Raw genomic sequence first — 26,356 nt, 5'->3', positions numbered from 1 at the left:
TACTAGAATCCACTGGGGAGTTTCTGCATATTTCCCAGCACCTGCTTGTTCAGATTTTATTAAAATTCCTTCTTTCATTCACATGGTTAATTGGCTCTGGTCCCAAAGAGCCAGGTGGTTTCCTAAATATTTGCCTGGCCCTCTGATGGCTTCCTCCCTACCACCTCCCTGTCTGTTTTGAGGCTGCAGTCTGTTTCCAAGTATCAAATGTCAGGCCAGGAATCTTCTGTTCAAACAGTAAAAAGGCAGCAGCAAAGTATGTGCTAGGAATGTGAAGTCAGTACCAGGAAATCAGCTCAAAGGGTGAAACTCTGGAGTTTGCATAACACACAGCAAAATGCCATATTTTCACTGAATCCTCCACTAAAATAACAAAGGGGTGCTGCTTTGTCATCTATCCTGGACTCAAAGAAGTCAGGGATGGGAAAGACCTGTTAGGTCATCCAGCCCATCCTCGTGCAAGAGAGGGTCACTCTCAATAGCCTATTTAATATGCTTTGGCTGGAGTGGGCAGAGGCGGATCATGGTTTTGTGGGGTCCTGGGGCAGAGCAAGTGGGTGTCCCTCCCCACCCCTTCCGCCTGCAGTCCCCACCCCCACCCCACTCCCTGGCCCTTCTGCCAGAGAAATGGGATTGGGGCACAGCGGCTTCTCTCACTCCCCAGCAGGAGCGCCAGGCAGGCAGAGCAAGGTTGAGGTGTGGGGGCGCCCATTTTTCCAGGGCCCCCTATTGGCCGGGGCACCTGGGCACGAGCCCCATTGGCCCAGTGGCTAATCCGCCACTGTGAGTGGGCTGTAGAACATGTTGGTACTTTGGTTTCTGTCTCTCCATCCCACATGCTTTGGGAATGGGCAAGTCTACATCCAGCTTTTTACAATTTGCAGCCATGTAATAGATCCAGTAATATTCTGTAAGTCATTTTCTGTATCTTTCATTGCTTGCCTGACCTGATCCAGTACTTCAAACAGACTTAGTTCATTGTAAAAAGAAAAGGAGTACTGTGGCACCTTAGAGACTAACCAGTTTATTTGAGCATAAGTTTTCGTGAGCTACAGCTCACTTCATCGGATGCATACTGTGGAAAGTGTAGAAGATCTTTTTATATACACACAAAGCATGAAAAAATACCTCCCCCCACCCCACTCTCCTGCTGGCAATAGCTTATCTAAAGTGATCACTCTCCTTACAATAAGTAATAATTGTAATCAAGATAATCAAGTTGGGCCATTTCCAGCACAAATCCAGGTTTTCTCACCCCCCCCCCCCCACACACACAAACCCACTCTCCCAAACCCAGTTCATTGTGGATATCTGGAACAGAAGCCTAAGGTTGGATAGGTGAGAAGGGGGGAAACTGAGGCTCAGACAGACACCAGGAGCCTGAGGTCAAGGCCTAAAGTGTGAAAGGGACGGAGGGCTGAGGTGATGTCATTTGTGAACGTTGGGATGCTGGACTGCGTCTTCTCACCTCCCTAGAAGGGCAGAGACAGAGGGAAATCAAGCCAGAGACCTAAACAGCCTGGCAGGTTCATTCTCTCTCTTCTCACCTCAGCTTTTCAGGGCTGTGAATGTTATACCTGTGAAACTAAATACCTATCCTCCAGTCCCCTGCACATACCCAGCCTAGGGGGCACTTTAATTTCCTCAGATTGGCTTGGCCTATTTACCAGCTAGGTTCCTATCCCTGCCTCCCTCATTCAGAGGAAATCGGCTGTTTTATAAAAAGAAAAGGAGTACTTGTGGCACCTTAGAGACTAACCAATTTATTTGAGCATGAGCTTTCGTGAGCTACAGCTCACTTCATCGGATGCAACTTAGGGTTAGGGTTATGGTTCTGCCTCTGGAGTAAAACATCTTCACCAGTGTGGGGCAAAAGCCCTGCCTGGAACGGTTTGAGCCCTATGCACCCAGCTTCCTCCCCACCTCCCCCAGAGGACTGATTGGCCCATGTCGGTAGGGTGCTTTGGAAATGGGAAGTGCTACATCAGTGCTAACTATTGCTTGTCTATTACCAAAGTGACAGAGCACTTCAATGGGGACAGCTACCGCACCGAGAGCACTGTGCGTTTAAGCAAAGAAAGCCAGTAACTAAGGGCTGCACAGACAGCGCGATGTGGGGAACTGGTAAAACACAACTCCAGCAACTGGGGGTTCTCACACAGGGGGGTTGCAGAAAGGCCTCCCCAAGTCTGGACCTCTCTCATTGCTGCGGATTAAATGCTACATCCGCAACCCCCCCAACACACTCTTACAAATAACCAGAGTGAAGGATGTTTATTACAGCCACCACTTTGGCTTCTCTCCATGTCCCCTCCCTGCCTTCCTCTGTCGCCAGCAGCTAGAAAGCTGTGGAAGTGGCAGGTTATTATATTTCTCTGGGCATTCTGCCAAGTCAGAAAGGAAAGTTCACAGTTTGGAACAAGATCCCTAACAAATGAATAAAGGGTCTAAGGCAGCTAGTCAGTTCCTGTCTTCTGGAGTCAGCAGCATCACTAAGCCCTAGAAATCGCAGGGTGGATGCACTTCCATGATGCACCCCAAACCTGACACACATGCGTTCTCTGGATCAGAGAGTGACAGCAAAGCAAGAGGATGCGCTGAGAAACAGTGGGATCTAACCAAGAGGACTCCAGCCGAGCTGAGAAATTTAAAGCCCTCTTTGGTAGGGCACCCTGGCTGTGAATTCTTCTGGGGATAATTCTCCAGAGATCTGCAGCAACGCATGAACATAAGGCAGTCCCCAGTGTGTGGGACTGCGAAGCTGGAGAGCTGTCGTAGCAGGACAGGTTTCAGAGGAACAGCCGTGTTAGTCTGTATTCGCAAAAAGAAAAGGAGTACTTGTGGCACCTTAGAGACTAACCAATTTATTTGAGCATGAGCTTTCGTGAGCTACAGCTCTGATGAAGTGAGCTGTAGCTCACGAAAGCTCATGCTCAAATAAATTGGTTAGTCTCTAAGGTGCCACAAGTACTCCTTTTCTTGTAGCAGGACAGGTTATCATGGCCCAGCTGCACTGGCAGCTTTTAGTGTGGAATCCACCTGTGGCCTGGAACACATCTTGCTGGGGAGGAGTACACACACACTGTCCTCACAGGCACCCGGCAATGTAAAGGATCCTAAAATGCTTCACAAATGCTATGAAATGGCTACATCTTGGAAGGGCAGGGGGCAACCAGGGGTATCCTGCTGCCCATACCAGGACATTAAAAGGCTCTGACAACATGTAGGGGTACTGAGACGTATTGGAAGAGAGAGCTGCTGAAGTTGCAGGACCCACCAGCATCATTCAGTATGAAATATATCTCAGTGCAGGAGAGGAAGTGAATGTCTCACACAGACCAGGAGGAGCTGGAGGAAACGGTGCTACATTCGTGTCCTAGGAGCTCAGGGGCAGTGATGCTTAGATTCCAGTGTGGCCTAGTGGAGCCCTGAATGGGACCCAGGTTCTAGCCTTGTTTGAGTGAGCTTGGGCAAGTTACTTCCCTGCCCTTGTCCTCATTTTTCTCATCTGTAAATTGAGGTTAATGATACTGACCTCTGTTGTAAAGTGCTTGGAGATCTACTGATGGGAAAGGCTATGTAGACCACAGGTGTTACTATTACAGTGCTCTTGCCCAATTTGTGTGTGGCGGGAAACACTCCCTCCATCACACCTGGCATGGGCGGATGGCTCCTAATGTTACTATTTCCCCATGTTTATTTCCCCCCCTCCCCCAATACTGTTCCTCAGACATTCCTGTTAACTGCTGGAAATGGCCCACCTTTATCACTACAAAACGTCCCCCCCCCCCCCACTCTCCTGCTGGTAATAGCTCATCTTAAGTGATCGCTCTCCTTACAGTGTGTATGATAACACCCATTTTTTCATGTTTTCTGTGTATATAAATCTCCTCACTGTATTTTCCACTGAATGCATCTGAGGAAGTGAGCTGTAGCTCACGAAAGCTTATCCTCAAATAAATTGGTTAGTCTCTAAGGTGCCACTAGTCCTCCTTTTCTTTTTGTGAATACAGACTAACACGGCTGCTACTCTGCAACCTAATGTTACTACGTGGCCAACGCTCATGATTTCATCAGGAGTCCTGAGATATTTGTTGTTTTTCTTAAATCACCAGCTCCTGGATTCCCAAGTGCAGGTAAGAACCTTGGCTTTCAGTTAAAGAACAAAGGTGTGTTTCTGGCCTTCTGAATTGTGGAACAAAGCTTGAAACTGTGAATGAAGTGAACCCTAAAGGCTCAGACACTAGACAGCAAATCAAAATAGCACAAACTGAGTGTGTTTGTTTCCAGTATCTCCTGGGCTTTAAGCTGGTCTCCTGAGTTTCGGGGCCTGACTTGTGATTGCTGAGCGCTGCTGGTGGCAACACTGCGTTACGGCGTGTGCAAGTGGGGTGTGAGGAGGGTTCTTTGGTGTTTGTCCTTGTGCAGTTTGTTGATGTTGGGTACCCAGGACTGGAGCCCCTGGAACGTGGGCTGGGTGGGAGTGTGTCTGACAGGCCTCTGAGCCATTAGGATACCGGCTGCACCTTTTGCTCCCCTTAATGGACCATGAGACAATTATGGTTAGATTTATGGAAGCTGCTGAAGCAGGAGACTCCCAGCAATAGTGCTGAGCAGCTCTCACTTCGGAGCCAGCCAGGTCATCGCTCTCTGCTCCCCCACCTCGGAAGAAGCCATTCTTGTGTGGGGCTGATACTCATTCAGTCACTTTGGAGACCGTCTGTCTGCATGGTTCTGTGCTAGCCCACATGAGTAGGGCAGACTGACTGCTAGGCAAAGTCAGGAAGCTGTGAGCCCTATGGGGGCCAACCCCAGAGAGAGTCAGCTGAATATCAGGCTCCCTGCAGCAAGCACACGCCTCACAGCTAACGGGCGGTTCTGCAGTACCCCTCCATGCCTGCAGAAGATAGCGGAAGTTGCATCTCCGGTCCTAGTAGACACTATTCTCTGTGGGTGGACAGCACTGACTGCCAGAAGTAAAGGCTAAACCATTGGTCAAAACTGCAGTGACACAGAAAGACTCCTTGGCACCCAACATGAGCACGAAACAAGCTGTGAGAAAGGCATGAAGCCCTAAAATGCAAATCCTTTCCTGGTGAGCTGTCCCACTGCTAGAGAAAGGACGAGAATCTGACATTTTTAATATAAATGTCACGTGACTGTTCATTAGAAAAACCCAACATTAAGTTCTGCGGTGGCCTGGTGTGAGTGGTCAGAACCCAGCTTGGGAAGCTGCATAATAAGTTAGGAACGAAACAGAGGAAGCAAAGAGCAGTGTTGGCGTGACTCTGGCAATCTCATAGACAAATATACAGGTAGACACACCGATACATAGGTAAACACTGCTCTGTTCAGTGTACTCAGTAATTATTTTGGGGATCACCTAATCTGTGCCAGAATTCTCTCCAATTTAGCTCAGTTCCCAACTGTTCCATAAAAACATTTACCAGGTTATTTCTGATCATCAGATCCAATACTTGGCCTCTCGGATGAATAAATGACTGCATGCCTGTGAGCATGCTCCTTCAACCGCGAGATTGTGGGTGGACGTTCCACATGTGCCTGGCTGGAGCAACGCACCAGTGGTACTGCCTGCTAGATGTTCTAAGACCAGGGGATTTGCTGCCAAACGTACCCGCTATGTCCAGATAGAATGCACCTGCTCTGCTGCCTGCTACGTATTCCAAATAGGTACAGGCAGAAGGTTTATATGGTGCTGACTGTACCAGCTGTGCCCAGGTACATCCCCCCTGATGCTCTGATACTGAACAGACTCTTTAGAATGACAGCAAGGTTGGTTTGTGGATAGGACGTTGGGCAGGGACTCTGGAGATTCTACGTCACCCTCCTCACCGTAGTATCTGACGGGATTGCCTATCGCTGGCATCTGTCAGGTGTGATTCTTTCTTTCTCCTTCCTCGCCCCAGGAAGAAACTGTCTGGGGCTGTGTTTTTAAATGCATTCTATGTCTCCTGTGAGGCGTGATTATATTAGAAAAGACAGGTCAGAGAAATGTGCCTCACACCAAGAGCAGAAGGGTCGGAGGTTTGTGATGGTTCTGAGATCCTGCAGGTGTTCCTTCCACAGTCTCACACGAGCCACCGAGAAAGCTCCATCTCCTGCAAAGACCAGCTTTACTCCTGCAGTGGGCAGCTCAATTTTCCAGTCTTCAGGAGATCTGGGTTCTGTCTCTGGCAATGCCACAGACTGCATGTGTGATCCTGGGTTCATCACCTCATCTCTCTTTGCCTCCATGCCTATCAGTAAAGAGGTGAGAATGACACTTCCTTACCCCCAGGAGGATATGAGGATACATTAATTCCTGTTTGTGAGGCACTCAGATCCGAAGGTGACAGGGGTCACAGAAATAAAGTCAGTAATTTGGGTATGTCCAGATAGAACCAGGCTGTCACACTGCAAAATGTACCCGATGCATTTCACACCTTATGATTTCCATAGCGTTTAGCCATCTCCTCCTTGCTTGAGTGCTCCAGCATTATTCATGATGGCACTCTTATAGCTAATACTGACCACTGATGCAGAGGAGTATATGCTGGCTTAATGATGTCAGCTCCGTCCGTTAATTATCCCCCCAACAGGCTTTAAGGTTGACTATAAAGACTGATGATTTTAATTTCCTTACAGCCCACTTGGCTGAAGGAGGTTCCTCCTGTTAGACACGAAATGAGTTAAGCCACTTCTGACACCAATTACACAGCAGCTCATACTTATGTTCCCTCTTCAGACAAAGACCAAGGTCAATACAGTAATTAAACCTTATCAGGGAGCCCATATGAGAGGGAGCCAGAGAGAGGGCTGCTCTCACTTATGCTGTAGATGCATTTCCACTCAGACACCTTATTGATGTGTGTAACACTCAGAAATTGCTAAGCAGTCTGTTCTGTTATGAACTAAAGAGATAATGCAAACAAATCACAGGGAAATAATTCAGAGAGTCCACACTCTGTGGTTCTTGCACTTTGACCTCTTCTAATACTTTGCTGTGCTAATGAACTGGGAAGAAATATTCTCCCTTAGAGTCAATAACATGTTTCCAAAAGCGTGCAGCGCAGTGCAGAAAGGTTACTTTGTGCTGTCTGATTAGCTTGCACTTGTTCTGCATTGCATCATCATCTAGTGGCAGCAGGTGGCTCCGCTGTGCAGATACATCTGAACTGTAGATGTCTGCCCTCGGATCCATGGAAGCCAAAAGGACACCATTCTATAGTGGCAAAGGGAACAGGTTAGATGTGACCTTACAGAGGACAGATTTGCATTTACACTATGGCTCCTTTTCAGAGTAATGGGTGCTTTAGAATCGGCATAAATGTAATTTAATGCCAGAGTAGTGTAAACAGGCCTTAGTGTACATGAGAATCAAGCCCTAGGTTTTTTCCATCTCTGATTCCTGTGATCCTCTGATTAGATAGATATACTGACCGCTAATATGTTAATGTGTTACATTGAGAACGGGACAATTTAAGGTACCAAGCTAGCGCCAAGTGTCTGCAGAGTCTGATGTAATGGTGGCAGGAAATTATCCAGTAAGTTGTACCCCAATCCACCTGGCAGCGGTACCCAAATGAGAACTTTGGCATACAGAGAAATGTCTGCTTTGGATACTGCACAGCTGGGCTTTCTCTGAGACCTGTTCTTTTGCTGCACTGAAATGTCATTGTGAAATTATGGCATTGTTGGGATTTTTTCAGAGCTTAGCTGTAATTCGGTATAAGATTCTTGTTAAAGTCCTTCAGAAACACTGCTGTGCGTCTGACGCAGGCAGAGAACAGCATGAATTGTTCTCGTTTTGAAGAACTATGAATTTCTCCCATTGGTTTCAGTTTTTGTTGCTGCCTCTGTAGCAAAAAGTTGTCAGCAAGGATGGCCCATCTCCAGGGCTGTGTCTACACTATCCATTTCCCCTTCTGTTGCTGGCGGTGCCGTATATACACTACATCTTCTAACAATGGAGCTGCACTGGGATTAGCAGGGTCCAGAACAGCAACTGAAAATTTTAGGGGTGGGAAGGAAAGGCCTAGGAAATATAGTGGTATGTTCCTGCAGAGCCAGCAGGGGGCGCTCTCACATTGGTTTTGTGGGCGTCATAAAGCGATGGGTGTGGCTGCTGCTTCCCTCTCAGCTTCTCAGCAAAGGAGTAGGGGTTTGGCGTGTGGAGGTAGATGTTCACTGTGGGCCAATTCGCAAGCTCAAGGTGCTTCCAAGGCTGCTGTGCCTTCCCTGCACCTGCCTGCTAAGCATCCCGTGGCTGATAAAAACTGCAGGAAACTTTTAAAAGCACAATCACACCTTGTATCGAGGTTCCATTTCCAAAGGGTGAATGGATTGTTAAGATGTGTTGAAAGCATGTTACAAACCGGAGTAGTGTGTGTTAGAGATGGTTATAAGCACATTGCTAGAAGGCATTGCCGATATAAGCTGCCCGTTGGACTCTGATGAGCTATTCATTAAAACATCGGTTGATAATTTATTAGCCCTTTACAACCTTAGTATAAAGTGTGGCCCAGAAGGTTTAGTGATAATGTACCTGCTGCTGCTGAAGTCAGTGGATACCAGCCCTTGCCAGGTGAGAGGGATATAACAAGTTGTCACTATGCCCATGTCAGGTGGACAAGGCTATGGGATAAAAAGCAGCCCCTTGCCAGCGCTTCTGTGTGTCACACTCTTCTTGCAAATAACTCCACTGTTGTGTCCGCCCTCCCTTTCCTCCCCACAGACTGAAAGACACTAATGGAAAATATTCATTGCTTCACATGGGATGTTATTGATGGCCCAGTGGCTGCTGAAATGGCACACGCAAACTCTCTCTGCAGGTATTCAGCTCACTGATGAATAATATGCTTGGGGACCCAGGCTGTAAAAGATGCAGTAGAAATGTCAATGAAACACAAACCAGGAGATGGACAGGGCGGTAGTGACAGACGCATGCACTCAAATCAAAGCTGAGGAAAGAGTTAGCATATGACTATGCATCGTTTCTGCATACAGGGGTGTGTATCAGTGCAGAGGGCTATTGTGTATCTGTGCATGTCTTTGGGTGGCAGTAGGCATTATGTGAAGTAGAGTGTGGATATTTGTGTATTGCGTACATACAAACTATGAGATGTTTCACTTGGTCCTGGTCCAGAGAACATGGCCAAAGGTAAAAACCATATCCAATTTGGGAACCAACTTTTATTCTTTCTCTGCAAAGGTGGAACAATGGGGCTGTGTATTCTCAGAAAGGGAAAAGGGGGTTGGCTTGTTGGTTGTTTCTCAGGTGTCTTGCCTGTTTGACTTCACTTCCTCCACTGGAAGAAAATCAGACCCCAAGGCAAAGCAGAAGCTTGGCAAAAGCTTCCTATCCCTCCCTGTCCCTGATCATCCTGGGGTTCACATTTCAATCAAGTTCAAACAACAGCCACTGAGTAAGCCACTGAGTGGCACTGATTGAGGTAAAATTCCCAGGAGCCAGTGCCCGGCCCCCATGGCCCAAGCAGAGGCTCCTGCCCTCGGGGCTGGCCAGACTCTGACTCAGGCTGTGGGGGCTCAGCCCGTCAGCCCAACTAGGCCACAGCGCCGGCACCCAGCGAGGTCAGAGAGGTGATGTGCTTGGCAGGGGAAGGGCAGGAATGAAGCAAGGGCCTCAGTGGGACTTAGCACAAGCTGTGCTGACAAGCTCGCCAGCACTGGGGCTGTGATTTGTTGGGAGCCTTCGAGCGCATTCACATGCTCGTCATGGGGTCTGTAAACCAGCCCGAGTCTGCTGCTGACCTGGACAGTCCTCTATTGCTCTTCAAGCTGAACAGAGCAGCCTGACTGCCGCTGTTCCCAGTGCCGGCTGTTTACTGCCAAGTCACACGGGAAGTGGGTGGCATCTGATATGTCTGTGGAAAGAGACTTACTAACGCATGTGATGCTGACTCACCTGGCGTGAGAGACCTGCCAGGAATTCTTCCCTCTAGCAAACCTGTCAAAGCAGAGCCTGATTGGCAGAGACCTGGGACCTCAGGGCCTCTGTGTGTGAAATATTTCACATTGAGTGGCGGGGGGAGGCCTGGAAAGGGCATTGCTATAATTATGGAAACTTCCTTTCTGCCCCCCTGATACCACTGGGGAATGTGAGGACACTCTGGCCATCCTGCTTCCTTGCCCGCTAACAGGGCAGTCTGCCCCTGTAAGGGCCTGCAGAGCCAGGGAGCAGCAAGCTCTGGCCCAGGGAGAAGCCCAGGAGGCCAGGCAGGTGTAGGGAACCAGCTGATCCAGATAAGCAGCAGCTAGTGATTGGCTCGAATTCCCAGCTGGAAGAGATAAGTAAGGACCCAGCTATAAGCAAGAGGGTGAATGTTTTCACAAGTAGTAGTGGAAGGTTGCAACAGGGCAGGCAGGGCTTGTGGTCCCCAGAAGGCAAAGGGAGGGTTGTGACCCTTGAGCTATTGGGATGTAGAGGATCCGGTCGTACCAGTCCAGGCCATTTTTGTTTCTTTTCATTATTTCTTGAGTTTGTGTGGCAGAGCACTAAGAGAGCCTGCCTGTACTGTAGCTAAGGTGGAGTTGGGAGTGGCTGACTGTCCTGTTCCCAAGCTGGTGGACAGGACTGCTAGACTACCCACTCCTCCAGTCCCCTCGAGTCCTCTGAAGGCTCCTGGAATCCCTAGTGGGATGCCCTGGGGTTTCTGTTGGTGTGTAGAATACTCAGGTGGCGTTTTTACATTCATTTCTAGCAGCCAGTTTAAACACAGACTGACCATCTTGGAAAAGGATCTTGTTAAATATGTTTAAAGCAAATATTTATTAAACAAAATTAAAAAAATCACAGAAAGTGGCTTCCAATTGTGTGATAACTTGTATTAAAAGATGTTAAAATAAGCATTGCTAACATCCACCAACGCAAGAAGAGTGAATGGAAACTGCCTAATGTTAATTGCTTGGTTCAGTTCCAAAGACAGCTTATAAAATGTACAGACGTTTTCCATATATGTGAATATCGGCTGCCTTTTTTCTCCCATTTTGAAACACACCAGACTGCATGTTTATTTGCATGCATGGTACTAAATATCAGAGTAATGCTAGGCCCCAGTGCTTTCAAATGCTACAAACTTAAGTGCTCTGACTTCTTCACATTAACTCCTCACAGTGACAAGAAACACAGAAAAAAAGATTAGAAAAAAATGAGAAGGATAAAAATTAAGTAACTGCAACTAAAAAACACAGCCCCTGCTTTTTGTACGCTTAAAACCTGTTTGCACTTTTGGGTAATCTACTTTATCAAAGATAGGAGAGCACCCTGCTTTCTCCTGCATTTTCACAATTTGGCCTTCAAATTAAATTTCTCTTGGAATGAATACATATCTCTGCGATCTTAGAGATCAGTTGAATATATTTTGGCAAAATTCTGTTTACCTAAAATGTATGATTATATGCATTGGGATCTATTTCAGCCCCTCTTTATGCTGAATTCTTTCCCTAAGAAGCCAGCTCTGAGAGAAGATCTCTCCTCTTTGACTCAGCTGCTCCTTGCTGCTATGTATTCCTCTGCACATTAGGGTTCCCATCTGTGGAGCCTTCTTTGTTCCTTTGTTTCGATGGCTGGAGAGGGTGTGAGGTTTGTTTTGGTTTTTTGTTCCAGAACTGAAATGACTCAGCCCTGGCCCATCCTTCCCCATCCCCTAGCAAGTGTTGACTCTTATGGGAAATTTTCTAGGAGAGAAGGGCTCCTAAGAACTGCTCCAAAGAACAGAAAATACTTCCCAAGAAAAACAGGTCCATCTTTTGCAGTGGCTCCAGTTTAGTAGTTGGAGCAGCCAAGTCTGCAGAAGAATTTACCTCCCTCCAGCAGATTAGGGCAATGGGAGACAGAGAGGTGGGAGGAGGGCAGAGAGGCTCACAAAAGAAAAGTGGATTTAAAATTACAATGAAATTTTCTAGCTTTATTATTTGTATTAGGGTAGCACCTGGACAACCCAGCCAACATCAGGGCTCCATTGTGCTGGGTGCTATACAAACACACAGCGAAAGACAGTCCCTGGCATGAAGAGCTTCAATTCTGAATTGACAAAGGCTAGGAGAGGAAACAGAGAAGAGAAGTGACTTGCCTACGGTCAGGCAGCTAGTTAGTATCAGAGCCAGAAGTAGAACCCAGGTCTCCTGACCCCCAGCCTACTGCTCTGTCCACAGGGCCATGTTGGCTTCTTTCTGTCCTGTTAGAAATTCCCCAACACTATCAGGTCCCTTCACGCCTGACTCTGAGAAGTATCTTTAGCACATGAGTATATCAGGGCTCCTCTGGCCTCTTTCCAAAGGAAACAGAACAGAAAGGCTACACTTGGGGAAAGCAGGAATTACTATGTGTGCTAAGGGGAAGGACCATAGAATCATAGAAGATTAGGGCTGGAAGAGACCTCAGGAGGTCATCTAGTCCAACCTCCTGCTCAAAGCAGGACCAACCCCAACTAAATCATCCGAGCCAGGGCTTTGTCAAGCTGGGCTTTTGTCAAGCCAGGACCAGTAGAAACAGACTTTGGATGGGCTGTGGCGATTAGCATGCTGCCTGGGGATAAAGACAGAAAAAGATATTTTGGCCAGTGAAGCACCTTCCCTAAGTCGGGGAAGCAAAGTGACAGATTGTATTTTTGTCTGGTACTGGGAGTGCCTTCAGGCTGGGAATGTTTGTCAGGTTTGAATTACGCCGACTCCATCCCTGGGCCACATAGTCCCTGCATGGCTCCGTCATTGGAGAAATACTCTGATAATGCTCCATCACCCTAGTCTACTACATCACCAAGAGTGACTGGTGGTTAGACTGATGAATTAGTGTAATACATCATCCCAGTTAGGCACCCTGGGCACGTACCTATCACCAGCGGCTTTCCCCAGGGAAGCAAACGTCCATAAACAATCTGTTTAATCACAGAGTCGCAGTCAGTCCCCACACTGCAAGCTGGGCACTGCTTCGCTAGTGCCAGCTAAAAATCTTGGCATGCAACCAGCTTTCTCCTGGGTACGAGTTGGGCATCATATTTGCAGCCTTTTCACAAGCCTTATGTTCCCCTGTAGATAGGATTTCTTTTTCCTCATCTGAAGTTTACAGGAGACATAATTCAGGTGGCCATTGCTATTAAATCCAAGCACTCTGTGAATAGTAATGAGATTAATAAATAATGGGCTTTATGTGTCATGCGTTCTGCCTCTGCAGCCCCACAGGTTGGCAGAGAAAATCCATCCTACTGGGAACAGATTTGCAAAGGAGATTGGGGGAAAAAGGAACCAGGGTCTTTGCTATTTATGAACTTAGGAATTATTTGCAATGTGGTAGCATATCCTATTTCCTGTCATACAAGAGCAGGCCAGTGGTCCTGATATCCCATTTCTTACTACGCTGCAAACCAGAGCCCCACTGGACTCTGTAGCCTCATATCCTGCCTCCAGCAATTACCAGCAGCCAGTGCTTTGAAGGAAAGCAAACCTCTTACAAAGGCACAGAGTGCAGTTCGAGTGAAGGGAAAGGGAAAACTCTCTTGACCTCACCTGACACATTGAACCATGAGGGCTGGAAGCTCTGCTACATTTCGTACCTACCTTTTGAGTCCTGTGCAGCTGCCAGCATGACACTTGGTCATGTCAACATCCCATCTCCTCTTCAATCATTCTCATTAAGCTGTTTGTCTCACCAATTTCCCAGGCAACAGATGTGACAGATTTACTGCACTCTGCTTAAAGAGCCATCAGCCTGGATACAGGAAACAGTACGCTCTACCTGTGGCAGCTAGCCTGCTTCCTAGAACAAGACAGCACCCATAGCCAGTGCAGGGTTAGGAACCCATTCCAGTAAGTCCCTGCACGCCCTGGTACCCACAGCCTGGGCTAGGGTCAGTCACCCCTTGCAACTGTCCATCGTAAAAAGAAGCACAAACCTCCGAGGGCTGAGTGCCTGTAGCCAGTGAGTGGCAATCCAGAAGCAGGGCAGCAAAGGTTCAGACTGGGTGAAGAAAATGACCTGCCTCACATGAATGGGCTGCAAGGGTTGGTTGGATAATGTTGGTAAAGCATTTTGAGTTTCCGTGAGGTGGAAGGAGCCACCAGAGATGGGCAAGGCTCTGAAGTAATCTCTATCTGACTAACTCCTGAAATGTCCTTGCTCCGTGGGAGAAGCTGCCTGTGCTGAAGATCTGACAAGGCCCCAGTCACATCCATCACTGACTTTTTCCCTCTCCATAATCACCGTTTCCTCATTAGCACTTTGGATGCTTGCAGGCATCAGTGTCAGAACGCAGAATGTGAGAGAGGAGGTCACTGATTTCAGAGGAGAAACGCCATCAGAATAAGCAGGGCAGGGCTGGTCAGAGACAATTCTCTCCTGTAATTTGTGAAAATTTTTGTTAGAGACAAAGGATGTCTGTAATGATCCGTTTCTCACTCCTGAGGAGGTGGGCAGCTGAGCAGGAGGCATGTCCAAGTTCCACGATAGACAACTGCCTTGCATGGCATGAGTTTGTTTTCCTGCCTCTCTGTACTGATTCTCTGAACTGTTGTGGAAATTCGACATTTCCAGTCTATTTACCTGTTGCAGGAGCCCTGCCTGGATGTCTGCTACACTAAGTAGCCAGTTTGTACAAGACAAGATAATGCCCCCTCCCTGAGGAAATCAAATCATCCAGTGAGTTAGCAAAGGGCAGAGCTAACTGCAGACTCTCCCAGCAGAACCCCTGTGCAAGGCATTGAGGAGCACATCCACCGTTGAACCAAACCTTTGAATTGCTGGGAGATGGAGCCAGTGGTCAGTGAGGAAAGATGTTCCCCCAGAGTTCTTAGTGTAAGAGAAATAAACCATTCACAGAGGCGTAACCGTGGCAATCTGTAATTCACAAGTGAATTGTTCTAACAGCCAGGGGTGGCCACCATCAGAGGGCTTAGACGGACGCTTAGCACATTCAGAGCCAGCCGAAGCAACAATAAGAGCTATGTCAGAGTGTCGTGCCCAGAGCATCTCAGACATTCCCGCAAGAGTGAGCACCTTAGACTATCCAGTCCCACCTTTCTGGACTATGATGTGTGGTCCAGAGGACATCAGAAGGCCTGCAGCTTGTTCCAGCATAGCTGTGCTCCCGGGTGAATGCCTGGAGAGAGATGCCCACGGTCCCCTTGCTTCTCAAACGGTGGCAACACATTTAGCAAGTCTCCCCCAGGAAACCTGGCTAACAAGCCTGGAGCTGAGCAGGTGCACTGGGTCTCCTTATCATTCGAAATCCCGCACTGACCGGCTAGATTCCTCCTCTTAACCAGGGCATTTTGTAAATCAGTTTAACACACAGTAAGTGTGGTGAGCCATGGTCAAATCTCCCTTTAGATGGTCCATTTGAAGGGCCTTTGATGTAAGTTCCAGTTCAATATCAAGAAGTGAAAGGCTGTTTTATATTCAGGTAGGTGTTATGCGCAACGAGCATCACCAGTCTCTCTGCAGCCCAGCCTGTCTATGCAGCATGACCCTGACTCCGTGGTGAAATCTAGCTGTACAGGAAGACTCTAATGATCCTTCTGCACTTTGCTCACTTGAAAGTAAACTAAAAGAGAAGAAAATAATTTGCTAATTCCTTTGGCTTGTTTATATTTGCGCCTCGGTTCTATTCCCTTTCCTCTCGGCCTGCCTGCTAGTTAATTTTACAGATTAAGGAGCTTTATTAAAGTAATACACCAGGAAGATGCTATTAATGATTAATAAAGGCTTCATATAGTTTATATTAATAATTTAGGCTCATTATGGTCAGTGCTATTACACTAAATCCCAGATTAATTAATAATGATGGAATTGCGCTGACAGGAAATTGTCACTGACGTGTCTTGGAAGGTGCCCATTAATTAACACTTTAAAAACAATTTGGAATCATAATGGAGCTTTTATTAAGGTTCCTGCCATTCTTGCATGCAGCAATGATTTGCCTCTGATCAGCAAAGTTACTGGAAAGACAGTCACGCAGCCGAGGGTGATTAGGTACCGCTGTGTGGAAGGCCAGATTCCGCCCCACCTACCCTGGCACAACTGTTCAATCAGCTCAGATAGGAAATGCCAGGACCAGAGAGGGCATTCTGAATTGAGATCTTTATTAAGGAAGGTGAGGGGAGACTAACTCTAGCATACTGCTCGTTATTAACAACCCTAACTCGTTTAGGTTCATTCGTACTGCCTGGGACTCGCCGATTAGGCGTTGCTGACCTCAACTGTTCCGGAATCATGAGCCAGGCCTCAGAAACTCCTGAGATGTCTAGAAAGAATAAATGTTGGGTTCTTCTTAAGGGCCTTCTGGTTTCTGAGACTTTGGGGGGGGTCACATTTTCAAGCTACCCCAATGTTCCATGGAAGAGGGCGAGACGCTGGCTATGGTTCCCAGGGCGCAGCTGCCAATGGCATGGCAGATGCAGTTCACCTGGCCTCATGTGACCAGGCTAGATGGTGAGAACTGTGATGTTATAAGCCCAGTGTTGCTGTTCCTGCCCCATCCCGGGGCTCTAATCCGAACAGGTGTTACCCGTGCTTTGAGTTCAGGTCTGAGCCCATCACCTTATCTTCAGGCCTCAGCGGGGCCAGAGGAGAGGCCAAAAGGAAGGCCGACCCCCTGCGATGCCATCCCCCAGGCCAGCATACCACTGTTATTCCCGATCGAAGAGACAGGTTCTGTTTGTGTACTGGCTCCAAGGGGCCATATTTTCAGGTTGTAAAGTCAATCCAGGCCAGGAAAGGGTTAGCATAAGCACATCCACTGACTCAGATCTTTGGCTGGGAATCCTACACGCACACATGGGCTTCCCAGGACCTCATGGCTCCCTCGAGACCCAGGGACCTTACGTTAGGGTGGCAAAATTCTCATTCTACCCCTCTCTCTCTCTCTCATCCCAGTGCTGCAGGGTGCCATGCATTGGCCCTCTCTGCCATCCCCCCAACAATGCAGGGAACCTGGTGCTCTGGGAGAGCCTGGAAACCACAAAGGCATAAACAATTAACATTCTGATTTCCCCACCCCCACCCCAAGAAGTGACATTTCCAGTGAATGAGTGGGGGAGGGGCCCCGGCGAGGTGTTGAAATGGCACGCGAAGTATGATCCCAGGGAGTCCCGGTGAGAGCTTTTGTGTCTTTTAATAGTATATGCAGTTCTCTCCTAGCCCTGGAACAAAATGTCACAGAGTCTCTTTATTCCTGCCCTTTTCCCCAAGGGATATTAACATATAAACCATGTGGCAATGACTCAGAGAGCAGAAGGGAGTGCCTCCCCAGCCCTGGGTGTAAAGGGCACCTCTCCATCCCCACACTGAGACACCCCCCAGTCCCCGGACAGCATCTTGGGTGACACATACCCGCCAGCGCTGCTGGGCATGCACGGTACATGCAGAGAGCCTGCGCTTGTTTTAGTGTCAAGGCTTGCTCTCGCCAGGTTGGGCTGCGAGATCTGGAAAACGTAAGGCCTGGGTAAGACTTCTGTTCCAAGGTCAAACAGAACCAGAACCTGTATGACAAGGGGCTTGGAAGAATCCAAGAACCTTTCCCCAGTGCTGGCTGTCCTAGATTTAACGCCCCTGCATTTTCTAGCTTCAGCCATAAGCAGAAATCCTGGGATATCATGAAATAGATTATTTTCCAACCTTTATGAAACCTGGGACTGGTGGAAATCTCACAACAGAGCCTGATTTGGGTCTCATACTAAGGTGATGGGCATGGTCTAAGAACTAGAATAGATGTCATGGGGGTTTCCAGACTGAAGAACCTGGGAAATGTATCAATTTCTTTGGGTTCTTAGCTGAACTGAACATGTTGGATCTGTCTTGTCAACAGTTTTTAAAGAGCCTTAACATCATATCAGGGCACTCATTAGGAATGTGTTCTCATCTCCAGTGTTCATATTGGATAATTCAGTAAGCATACTGAAAATGCAAAGCTTTTGTGGCCGTATTTAGGTATGGGTATGTGGCAGCTCTAAGCCATTCTGGAGGTTTGTATTCACATTTAGACATAAGCCAAAAAATGTTGCCATACAAGAAATTATCAAGCATTTGGGGCCCTTCAAATACAACACATAACTACTGTGGAATGTGCTTATTCATTAACTGCACTTCACTCTGACGTCAAAGAACTCATTATATTTATTATTTCTTTCAACAAGCTTCCAGCACTGTTAAAAATAGGTAACATAGCTGCAAGAGGGGGGAAAAAACTTCCTTTAATCAGTCTACATTGTTGAATCAGTGTCTTTACGACATCTCCTTTCCAAAGGCTACAGGGACTGTAAAAACTAATCTGAGACAATATTTCCAGTATGATAGGGTCCTGAGAAATTTTTAAAGCTGTGTTTTAAATGCTGTCCTCAAACAGGGGCAGATGTTAACGTAATGATACTCTGCTTGGAGAAATTAGGGTTTCATTCATGTGAGACCTGGAGGGGCAGCAAGGGGCTCAGTCTGTACCATTCTTGGAGTGCAGCATTGACTGGGATCTGGGATTGAAGAAGCCACATCTTGGATGCATAGGGTGAAAGGCTGGCCCCATTGAAGTCAACGGCAAAACTCCCACTGACCTCAGCGGGGGTCAAGATTTCACCCATAGACACACAAGAAGGTTCTGATTCCGTAGCCAGAGAGGAGGGAGCAGCACATGCTGGGCTGACATCTGCATTGTGATTCAGTGACAGCAGGAATGTGCCAGCTAAATCAGCCATTATTTTCCATTGAGATTTACAATGTACTATTTCCATTCTCCTAATTCAGGCAATGTTTGGTCAAATCACAAACAGTCTCTCAAGGAAGAAGGAAAAATTACCCCCTTAATCATAATGCTTAGCACTTACATGTTCAGAGCACTTTCCAAACATTAACCATTAGTTCTTCCAGCACTCAGGTGAGGCAGTTAAGCGTGACTATTCCTCTTTGACCAATGGGGAGTTGAGGCAGTGGTTAAGAGCCACATTTTTAGAAGTGGTCTCTAAGTTTGGATGTTCAACTTGAGATACCTGGGGCCAGCTGTTCAAAAGTGCTACACACCTACAATGTGAGGGGAAGTTAGTGGGAGCCACTGTATCCTCAGCACCTTTGGAAATCAAGCTGAAGATGGCTCAAGTCTGACATTTTAAATTTGAGGCACCCAAAATTAGAGGGCACTTTTGAAAAATTAGCCCTTGTGTTCAGTGTTGCCAGTTCCCACAGTTTTATAGCAAGTCTCTGGATAGGAAAAGGCATGTGATGATGTGACAATCCCTGCTTTATTGATTTATTCTTAAAGTATGTTTCTGGCCCTCATGGTTGTGGAGAAAAGTTTGAAAATATAACCCAAGTGCAGTGTAAAGGCTCAGAAACGAGGATGCAAAGAAAAAGAACCCAACATTTAAGGATTTATTTGTTTTAATCTCATGATTTTAAAACCACTCACAACTTTTTTAGGCCTGAATCGTTGGGGCTGGCAATTTTGCTGCCCCTTCTGCAGAGGGGAGAATTGTTCAGGTCATTTAAGTGGTAAGCTCTCTGCACAGGAGTGACTTTACTCCCATCTGCAGAATTCAATTTGGGGGGCTAACATGACTGCTAGCATAGCTCATGCAGTATAGGATGCGGACACTGGTTATACACACAGATGTCTCTCCACTCAGTCACCAGCACCTTTCCTGCATAGACCAGCCAAGCTGATAGTCCAATGTGAACACCTCAGCTCTTGCAGCAAATAAAACTAAGAAACTGCAGAATCTCATCAGCAAGTCTTATGAGGAAATTTATGCGCAAGCAAATCAGATAATAAAATTTGTAACCCAGACAAATCAGCCCAATAGACCACGGACATATGATACATAATTCACCTTTACCATGAATAGTGTTTCACTGGCTTTCCACAGAATTCATGGTTATAATATCACTCGCCCAAGGCAATATTAAAATACTGTAATGAAAAGGGAGTGCAAATGATCAGGCTGTGCTTAAAGGGGATTTTTTGCTTTTCTTGTAGAAATCAGAACAAAGTGGCCAAAGCATGGACTGTTCACATCTAATTTTTAAGTGAACGTCTTGCAGGTAAAAGGTGCCAGATTAGCAGCCCAGGAACCAAAATCCTGGTTTAATCCATGTGGCAGGAACAGCCTGGGATCGGGCAGGTCAAGCTTTCTACATACATGCATGGCCGCTCACGCATGCATACTGCCCCTGCCATCTGACCCTTGTGATTTAGTGGGATCTTTAGGGGTGAAATGGAATTCAGTCTCCAGCTCCTACACCCCTGGCTCTGAACAGACTGCCGGCAAAGAAGCTGATAACTGCTCCTCTGGCAGTTCTTGGCGTGGGGATGCCTTATCTCTGAACGACTCAAGATACCTGCAGCCAGTGGTGTGTGGATTAGCAGTTGATCCCTAGCTGGCACTGCTTCCGAACCAGAGACCCAGGAGTGAGGGTAGTGAGCCACCCAGCCTTATAACCAGCTTTCTGGGGAGATTCCCAAATTGTAGCTTTCAAGGGAAACCACAGCGGGTGGAGTCAGGTCGCACCTACGGCTCCATTCAGTGTCAATGGGAGATGGGGGTGCTCAGCACTTGCCTCTGAAAATCAAGCCCTCAACCCACTCTCCAGATTCTCAGGAATCAGAGACAGCAAAGTGGCAACCAGCTGGCAACTGCCTCTGACAAATAATGATTGTTTATTAATGAATAACAGTCTTACATTGACATGGTGCCTTTTGTTTCAAAGGGTCCCTGATGGCGTCACACACTTAACAAGTTGATACACAGGGATCACTTCACCTCTCCCTTCAGTGAAATGCAGCCACCTCTGGGGTGCAACATATCTGCTCATTGACTGTGCCCAGCAGGACTGCACCACTGGTTAGAGCAGAAAGTGAAGGAGGAAACTGGGTGGGATCTTGGGCAGAAGACTATAATCACCTAAGACAGGATTCAACCAGGACATTGAAGCTAATGACCCTGCATTTACAGAAGTGCCAAGGGACCCTTAATTAGCGCAATTGATCAGGACCCCAGGTTTATGCCTTGCCTGACAGTTAGCACCTTCGGCCACACAGGAGCCCCAACATCATGTTGAGGCATCAGTTCAAGCCTCCTTCAAAGAGAAAAATGACCCCTACAGAACCACCAACCCCACCTCCTGTACCTCTTGCCATATGTGTTCCACGGAGGCCTCCTACCCTTGCTCTGGCCCATCGGCATCCTGTATTGCTTGTGAGATCGGATGAAACCACAGCACAAGATGGTCTGGCTGGCAAATATGGGTGAACGTGCCTGGGCTCACCCCGAGCCTGGGGTCTGGTGCTGATAGCTGTGCCCCGGGGCTTGGCCCTCAGACACACTGTGCTCACTCACTGCCACTGAGACGGTTTGGGTTCAGTAATGTACATTTTTACTTTGCCAATATTGTACATTCTTTTCTAAAGAAAAGACAGTGAGATGGCTCTGGAGCTGAATTAATGGCAGGATTATTCAAATGAATGTGGGGGAACAGTCACTCCCCCCCCTTTTGTTTTTAATGCTAAAGTCTCTGCAGAGATTGATTCCCGAGTGTGAATATCCCATGCTGGCCTGAGCATCAGCCAAATGTTGCATGGAAGGGATCTGAATTACATCAAGAAGCAGTGTGATGTTTTGTACATCAGAAATAAGTTGTGTATCATACTGTCACTCTCTAATGGACCGAGCCTTGTATGAAGGCTCTTACTTTTCAGTTGTCCTCATGCTGATTCCTTTAGAAGACCCCTGATGAGATCAGATTATATTAAAGCGGAATTATTCTTCCTTAACTATGATCCTCCTCAGAAATCCCAGGCCATGTTGGCCATGGGGTTCCATTTGGTCAGCAGCTGATCTACCATGTGGGGTTGCTTTTCACTGTTTTACACCAGCCAGGAGAGGGGGAGAGGAAGTGGAGCTATGCTGTGACAAAGTCAGGAAAACGCCCACTGCACTCGCTGTCGCACTGGCTCAGAGAGGAGGCTACTTGCTGCTCCCACCACCCGTTGGCCATTTTGTGCCTGAGAAGCATCAGGAGCGGGGGGCTGGGAAGAGAGGGTGCGGGGGAGTGTGTCATAACCCAAACCAGGCTGCAGTGTGGAAGGAATAAAGAGACACACAACCCGTGAGTGGAAAACCCTAGAATCATCAGTATGGGGCATTCCGAATCTCGAGGTCGTGTAGTCTCCTCCCCAGACCACAGGTGGGAGTCTGGTGGCCAGGGGAGGCTGTGAGATGTTTAATTTTTGCCCCATTGGTTTTGGCTGAAGACTCATTTCAATGTGCTAGGCCATGCAGCACGTGCACAGACTTAAGGCCCTCCAGGAGCCGGTTGTTGGAAGCTGGAACGTCTTTGTTTGCAAAACCAAAACACAACATTTCACACATCTTGCTGTGAGGGTGCAGGCATTTTTACTGCCTAGGGAGCGAATGAGCCAAGCAGGCACATAACAGTTCCAGATGTATCCTTACGCTTCAATAGCAACCTCCTTACCGGAGTGACCTGAAGGCAACTGCAGAGATTAACAACCACCTCCAGTTTACCCAATTCGACTCTAAAGAAAACCTGCCTACCTCACGTGGTGACACTCAGGCCAGTGTCCGTGCACCGGGGACACGGCCTCACTTCACCACCAGGACCGGAGTTTAACACTAGATCAGCAGATCTGTGGCCGCCTGGCGCTGGCAGTTTTCTTGGTTTCCATAACCAGCCCAGCGCCGGCAGCCACTGCCAGGAAGTGCTTCCTTGTGTATTTTAGTTTAAACTATAATTAAAGTATTGTATTGGAAAATGGGAACAAAAAGGAGTGATTAGTAGAGAAAGCCCCTTCGTGAAGTTCAAGGGCGGAACGTTGGATATCGCAGTCTCCTCCGGAAGACTCCAGTAATTCGCCAAAGCGATGGAGCCCCTGCCATTTATTCCAGTTTTCCTGGAGTATCTCTCCTGGTGACTCATGCATTGTGTTTTCATAATCCAATAATTGTTTCAATTTCCACATTACATCCAACTTAATTATATCTCCAATGTTTAATCTAGCAGTTTAACTCTTTCTCTGTGGCTTCTCTGCCTTGCTTATTACTCAAAAGCAGTTGTGCATTGTTCATAATGGGACTTTAATACAAGGAGAAGTAACCATAATTTCTGACTCAAGCCTTTCCTGATAAACAGTAGGGTGATAGCTGTAATTCTGGGTGACTTCTTTCTCCTTAAGAACATAAGAATGGCCATACTGGGTCAGACCAAAGGTCCATCCAGCCCAGCATCCCACCTACCAACAGTGGCCAATGCCAGGTACCCCAGAAGGAGTGAACCTAACAGGTAATGATCTAGTGATCTCTCTCCTGCCATCCATCTCCATCCTCTGACAAACAGAGGCTAGGGACACCATTTCTTACCCATCCTGGCTAATAGTCATTAATGGACTTAACCTCCATGAATTTATCCGGTTCTCTTTTAAACCCTGTTATAGTCCTTATCAGACAGCGTGTCTCAGACAAGCCTCTTTCTTGTCTTGGGGGATCCCTTATAATTGCCCTTACGACCTTTTATTTACCAGCTCAGTCCCAATGGATTTAAAAATCTCTTTCTTAATGGGTCACAGCATCACATCTTTCATGCACAGGTTTTCTGCAACATACAGGATAATTTTGCTGCATTCTGAGCTACACTTGCAACCCCTCAGGAGCCAGCCTCTAGTGAAAGAGGGAGATTTTGAGAGCCTGGGACTTAAATGTTTGTGGAAAGCAGAGAAGGTGCAGCTGGAAAAGGCCTTCTGTTTACGTATATGTAATTGGATCGGATGCATCTAGCTAATGCTGAAACTGGTGGTCAAAGGCACAAATGGCAGTTAGGTGCCAATTTCCACTGACTTTCAAGGGGGCGTTAGGCACCTGCTTTGGAAAATCTCCCCCAGCAGCTCTCTGCTTTGGATACAAACTCCAGACTAGCCCAGCCTCATTTGACACTCAGCCCTGATGCACTGAAAGGTTTGCAAGTGCCCATGAAACTCACTCTTGTGCAGGGTGACCAGATGTCCCCATTTTATAGGGACAGTCCTGATTTTTGGGTCTTTTTCTTAGGTAGGCTCCTATTGCCCCCCACCCCCGTCTCGATTTCTCACACTTGCTGTCTGGTCACCCTGCTCTTGTGGGTTTCTAAGCAAATCAGTTTAACCTAGTTTCACACATGACATTTTCTCGTAGCTTAGTGGGATAGTTAGATGGACGGCGCCTGCTCTGAGCCACCTTGGAACCCTTGTCAAAAGCACCGAGGGCTTGGCAAGGCTCCCTTGGGAAGAGGTGGCTCAGTGTAGGGGGCCATGGAAATCTGCCATAAACAGAGATGCACAAACTGAAGTAGTCGCAATATAAGCCTGCGGAACCTTAACCCAACACTCAAACGGGGCGATACATTTCTTGGAGGTTCCGGGAGGTTTGGAAGCTTTGGCCCATTTCTTTGAATTTTACTGTGTCTCTGCACTTGCCAGGGCAGGGACACAGGGAAGGGCTGTTTTCATGAGCTTGCCAGTTTCCCAGTCAAATGGGAAACCCACACTGGTGCTTTCCTAACCTTCTGGGTCCTTGTTCATCCCCCGTAGAGACTCAAAGCACCAGACTGAAATGGGTATAAAAAAGAAGCAGGTGAGAGCTGTCTTTCCAAGGCACTGTCACAGCACAGACATCACCCTCCCTGTGTTGTTCTGAAGGCACTGGTCAGCTTGCTATCTTAGCAGTCACTCTCTGGAATGCAAGTCCAAGAAACCCTTGTGTGAGTGCATGGGGCAAAGTCCCCCAAACCCTCCTGCGGGCAGGCATGTAGTTTGGGAAGCCCATTTGGCAGCTTGTCCCGCTTCCCCAGCTGACGCTAGGGGTGAAGAAGGAATGCTGATTTCTGCATGCTGATTAGCTGCAGCAGCCTCGGCTTATGGGCTGCAGACAATAGCGCCATTGTGAATAAATCCAGCACACACACAAATGCGCTTTTCTCAGCGTGCAAGATAACTTAGCAGCCTTTGCTAATCAGCATCCCAATATCCTTCTCAGCCTGGGAAGCCGCATTATCAGCGTGAAGGGGGCAGTGCGCACAGCTCTGTGTGAAGCAGGAACCAAGGCAGCCCTGTGCTGTCAGCTTCTCACATCAGCCCTTTGCAGAACTGAACATTTTTACACTACTTATAACTGCAGGATGGGAAACTCGTTCTCGTCTGCCTCTGTCCCAATGCTCTGTGTGTGAAATCCAGCCAAGTGACAAGGCCTGGAACTTAAAGTGTTCAAAGGGTTAGTACTAGCTCTCTGCACCCTGGGTGAACTACAGCCCGTGGGGTCTCGTGCCAAGGGAGGAGCGCAGTAACACCTCAGACACATGGCTGCCGAAGCTGTGGGAGAAACATCTGGAGAGGATCATGCATCGGGGACAGCTTAGATCCCCTGGCCAAGGACAATTACATCTCTTTGGAGACATTAATGATTGAGTGCCCGGATGATCTTCTCAGGTTGGCTCATCAAGCATGGATATTTATGTCTATTGAAGGGCAGCAGATGTTGTCAGGGGCCTTGAACCATGGGCAGAGAGGAAAAGGCCCCACGCAGCCCACAGGATTCCAAGTGCCTTGACTGATCTACTGACCTCTACTGTGTCTGCCTCTGGGCTGGAGATGGGCACCACAGGAGGCCGGCAAATCTGGTGAGGCAGGTAGCACGGTGTAACAGTTCAAGCAAAGCTCAGCATGCCTCAGTTCTTCTTCCCGTGCCGGGAGGCAGTGTGTGCTGTTGGGTGCTATTTTCCTGCCAGCATGAAGGGTGTGCTCACGCTGCCCTCTCAGAGCCGGAGGTTCTCATCAGGAGAGACTAGAACCTGCAGGATGCAGCTGGCGCCTCACCCAGGCCCTGCTCCTGGGGCAATAACCTCGGGTTCATGGGAAGTGGCTGTAACTCGGCTCCTGGCTGGCAAGGAGAAGCACACTGCTGCGGGGAAGGCCTATTTCCATATACACAATGCACACCAATCATTCATTCACAGCCCTGAGGCTCTGCAAATCCCAAAGATCAATATTGATGCTCAGTAATAGAAGATAATGAAACATAATGAGGAGTGAGAAATCCATTTACCTTTCAGGTTTTCTTAATTGCTGTCTGGATATTAATAGTTATGAGATACTAATTTGTAAAGATTTCTCCCTTCACCTCTCTCCTATAGTCAGCATCTCGCCCTTTCCTCTGCTCACACTAATTGGCCCTAATTCCCCAACTGAGATGACATATCCCTTTCCTGCAGGAGGGATCCTGAAGCCAGGAACAGAGGGATAGACACGCTGATGCAAGGCTTGTGTTAGAAGCGGGGAGGAGTTGGGGAGGGGATGGGGAGAGATTTTTTGTACAC

The sequence above is a fragment of the Caretta caretta genome, chromosome 27, assembly GCF_965140235.1.
Source record: "Caretta caretta isolate rCarCar2 chromosome 27, rCarCar1.hap1, whole genome shotgun sequence".
In the NCBI taxonomy this organism is placed as follows: domain Eukaryota; kingdom Metazoa; phylum Chordata; order Testudines; family Cheloniidae; genus Caretta; species Caretta caretta.
Note: the sequence above shows the minus strand (reverse complement) of the source record.